The sequence below is a fragment of the Pistacia vera genome, unplaced genomic scaffold (assembly GCF_008641045.1).
Source record: "Pistacia vera cultivar Batoury unplaced genomic scaffold, PisVer_v2 Contig93, whole genome shotgun sequence".
In the NCBI taxonomy this organism is placed as follows: domain Eukaryota; kingdom Viridiplantae; phylum Streptophyta; class Magnoliopsida; order Sapindales; family Anacardiaceae; genus Pistacia; species Pistacia vera.
In genome coordinates, this window is record NW_022196812.1 from 1228851 (window position 1) to 1233397 (window position 4547).

At 34.9% G+C, this 4547-nt stretch overlaps 1 pseudogene; it reads left to right on the plus strand.

The window, feature by feature from the left end:
- The first annotated feature begins 3618 nt into the window (after window positions 1-3618).
- Window positions 3619-4209, plus strand: LOC116120338 (annotated as a pseudogene).
- The last annotated feature ends 338 nt before the right edge of the window (window positions 4210-4547 follow it).

The following is a 4547-nucleotide window of genomic DNA, read 5'->3' on the forward strand; positions in this document are numbered from 1 at the left end:
AATTAGGAACTGAAACCAGAACGGGAACCGAGACTAATATAAAATAAAATTAAAGAGTAGAGGGTAATAAAACTTTTGTAAAAAAAGTAAGTGAATACATTTATATTTATATTTCATAACATTAAAGTAAATTGGTTTGACTTTTGAGAATCTATCTTTACAAAGTAATGGAGTTGTAATTTTGAATTATAATTTGTAATTTTATTTTTTTAACAAGTTCCAGGTGGGGGGTATTTGTAAGTTTTTAAGGTTTTTTGACATTTTAAAAACTTTTAGGGGGTTAGGAATTTTATAGGGTACCCCGAATCGAAACCGAAACTGTTGTTACAGGTTCCGGTTCTGAGTACTAGGTTCTGGTTCCGGTTCCAAATTTCAAGGAACCGTCGGTTTCGGTTCCTTCAAAAAATATAGGGTACCCGAAACCGAAAACCCTAGTAGCAGATCCAAAAGATTTTATTAGATTGGGCTAAAATAAAAACTAATTACACATTGATATTTTTGTCCATTAATATTTTGTTAGGGTAGGCCAAAATCCAGAAATTGTATTTTTTAAAATAAATTGAGGGTGGGCCATGGATCCGCCCCTACTGAGTCCGATCTTGTTGATGCGCGGCGGCTGAGTGAAAGGAACTGACTATGGTGCACTAACGTCTTACTAACGATAGGAGGATTTATATTATTTTCGAAACCTCGGATAAAATTTTTATTTGATTAAAACTTGTGGGTTGAGTAGTGCAAGTCATTTTCACATTGATGTCAATAATAATGATAATTGGAAATTCACTCTCTTCTTGTTTGAACATGGCAAAGCTTGGTCCATGTGTATTCACTAAACAACAATATTTTGACATGACTAGTGGTGTATGATTAACTTAAAGGATCATTAGGAATCCCCCAACCAGGCATACCCTTTTTTTTTCTACTTTAATTTTAAAATAATTTTTCAAGTGGGGGCAAGTGGGGGCAAGAGGGGTTTGCTTAAATTCCAAAATACTATCAACCCATTAATCATCAGCATGATAATATGTTGTGTCTCTTTTCGCCCACGTGATCAATAATTTGTCCAATAGTTAAGACAACACAATTTACTATGTATTGTGAAGATTGTGATTGACCAAAATACATATTTTGATGAGAGTTTTTAAAAGATATCAACATGGACATGGTAACCAATGAATTTGATCTATATTTCGATGTTATTATGAAGAAGAATTATTTGTAAACTCATCCGTAGACAGCTTAGATGGTTAGGGTAAATTTGGATACTGTGAGTGTTTCATAATCTCAAATTCGATTCCCAATCTGAGCATTGTTATTCAAGTGAGGGGCGTTGCAGGCACCGTCGTTACAAGGTGGGTTACTGCACTAATAGTCCGAATACTTTGGTTAAAAAAAAAAAAAATTATAAAAATTTGTCATGACGATGGGTTGTTCACTAATCTCATTTGAGGATTGTCAAAGTGCGCGCAAGCTGATTTGAACACTTTGGTTATAAAGTGGGTTGCTGAATTGAAAATTTTGTTATATTTGTTTACGTTTGACACAAATTTGTTTGATAGTTTTGATGTACGTATAAATTACAAGGACTAAAATGATTACCGTGATTGAACGGATACATATTTATTTTATTTCATGAATGTGAAACACTATGATGGCTGAATTAATTAGGTAACCATGAGCTTGACTTCAAACAAATTCAGGTTCTTGTCATGTTTCATTAAATTTTTATGACTAAGAAATCAAAGGCTGACGTGGAGTTGCGTGACGAAACGTGGCCTGCTCCCGTCAGAACGTAAGCGCACGTCAGGCCTGCCAAACGCCCTAGTGCTCCCACGTGTCCGCTAGCCTGCTCCAAATCGCGTGAAACGGCTTGGAAAATGGGTAATGGGACGTAAAATCAGATTAGGTCCTGACAATCACACCAACCCAAGGATTTAGTGATGATACGGACATAAAACTGGGTATAAGAGAGGAAGACCCCTCATTAAAGGGATTCGACAATTTTACACAAAAACTCTCTTTCATGCTTGTATCTATTTCCAACTTTTGTAAGTCAGTCCGCTGGCGCGACCTGACCCACACATCAATATCAATACAAATCAGTGGACGTAGGATTTGCTACCTTAGCATCCGAACCACTTTAAAACTCTCATAGCATTATTTCGCTTTTTATATTCTATTTTCATCGTGTTATTTTGATCAATCAACGCCACGCACGTGACAATTAGTTGGTGCAAAAACCAAGCATCAACAAATATTAAGCCTAACTTGCTTGGTTTAGCCCTTGCAAGAGTAAAATAAATCAAAACCAACGACCAAAACAAAAACAAAAACAAATAAAATAAAAACTCAAATGGGATTTTAACCAATTACAGTTTTATGTAAGTTAATTAAATTGGTATTAGTTTTTTATTATTTCATAATGTAATCTATTTACAAACGGTTTTTCACTAGTTTAAACAATCGTTTTATTTATATGATATTTTGTTTAATCTAAACCTCAATTTTCCGTTGGATGTAGGTTAAGATATAATATTTTATATTATTTGAAATATCAGTTCGATAATATTATGGCTAGCGTTTTTTGGAAACCCTATATAGCAAAGTGTGGGGTGAAGTGTTGTTCTAGAATTGTTTAAGCAGCTAATTAAACAATTAGCCTAACTTAATTAACCATAATTAGAAATCAACCATTTTAATTGAGTTAAGGCAGGGAAAAACCAGAATGGGAAAGTCTGGTACGAGGAATTCCACAAGATTGTACCTTACACGTTTTGCGATACACGTGGCAGAGACCATTAGGCCAGAGAAGCTAAAAAAGGCAGAAAAAACACAGAAACCATCCAATGATGGGTAAGTTTAGTTTGAGATGATGATGAAGAAGCTTAGCTGGCAGGAACGGTCAGGATTCACTGACAGCATAGTTTTGTTTACATGGAATTTACTACAATTCTTCATTCCACTTCAATCATTGGCGTCTTTCTTATAAAAAGTGCTTATTTCTCTCTTAAAAGCTTCCACCTTTATTTGATTAAAGCTTTCGTTTGTGTGTGGAGAAGTCGCAGGAGAAGGAGGAGAAGCAACAAAAAGTAAAATTTTGGTTTTTGTTATACAAGATTTGAGTTTTTAAGAAAAGGGTTGTTGAAAATTTTAGTTTTTTTGAGGTGTGTTTTTGTGTGGAGATTGTGAGGAGGAAGAAGGGTTTTGTGTTTTACGTATAATGGTTTTCAGGTGTGACTTTATTTTTGGTGGAGAAAGAGATAAAGTTGAAGGAGAGTGGGAGAAAGAGAGATAGATCAAAAGCCATAAGTTCTAGCAGAAGTAGAGAGAAATTAAGCACTTGAAAGATTTGTTCAAGTTTATTTTGATCTGCTTTTGCTGGTAATTCATCTTGTTTTTTACTTCTTGGTTTTTGAGATTTGATCATTTGATGAGAAAAGTTTCATTTTTTTTAAGTTTCTTTCATGTTTCTGCATATTTGATTTTTGTTCATAAAGCAGAAGAATTAAGACTAAAGTTTGTTGATTTGTTGTGGATGATTGATATATAGTTTCTGGTGTTATTGATTTTGCAGGGTGATTGGCAAGTCTGCAACGTAGTAAGTGATCCAATGGTGGTATCAGCCCCAGAAACAGCACAGGCAGCCCCAAAACTCATCAATCAAATGAAGTTGAGTTTGCAAAATGTGATTGCTGTGGCTTGACTGAAGAATTACACCGAATAACATCAAAACGATACGCCAGAGGTATCAGGGGAAATGGATTTGTGGGCTGTGTGCAGAGGTTATAAAAGATGAAATTTTAAGAACAGAAAGACTTATTAGCACTGAAGAAGCTATGACTAAGCATATGGATTATTGCAAAACATTTAGATCTCTAGACCGCCTCCGGATCCTGCAATTCATCTGATTTCTGCAATGAGACAGATTCTTAGAAGAATCTTGGATTCCCCTAGAGGATTAAGATCAACTCCTCTAGTCCTATAACAAAGTTGATGAAATTCGCAGTCCAGGACTCACTAGGTCTGGAAGTTGTTTCCCAACTTTGCCGGTTGATGAAGGTTTAGATTATGGAAATGAAAAATAAATTGGAGGTGAACAGGGGAAGATCACAATTCAATTGATGCAAAAATAAAGAAAAACCAATAGGGTTAAGTTAGATATATATATGTTCAATGTAGTTATCAATCTTAAATGGAAAACTTTCTTTTGTGGTTAGCACATCAATATATTCTTGCTCAATTTGCTATTAATCTTTCATTATTCTTTATGTGAATGCTTGGTTTTGATGATGGATTCTCAGGACTGCCAATCAGGCATAAACAAAGGTAGTTTAAAAGTCTGTCCTCACCAGATAAGGACTATGCTAACGAATATTTAAGATTTGAACTAAATTTGATGCTGTGTGTGTGATTCTTGTGGGCTGCTGAGTTGCCACTGCTGGCGTTTTCTTTATGAGATTCTCCATATAAAAGAGGTAGATTGTCAGGGGCACAAAACAGATATAGACTTATTCTTGAGCCAAATGTGACAATCATTTGAGTTGGCC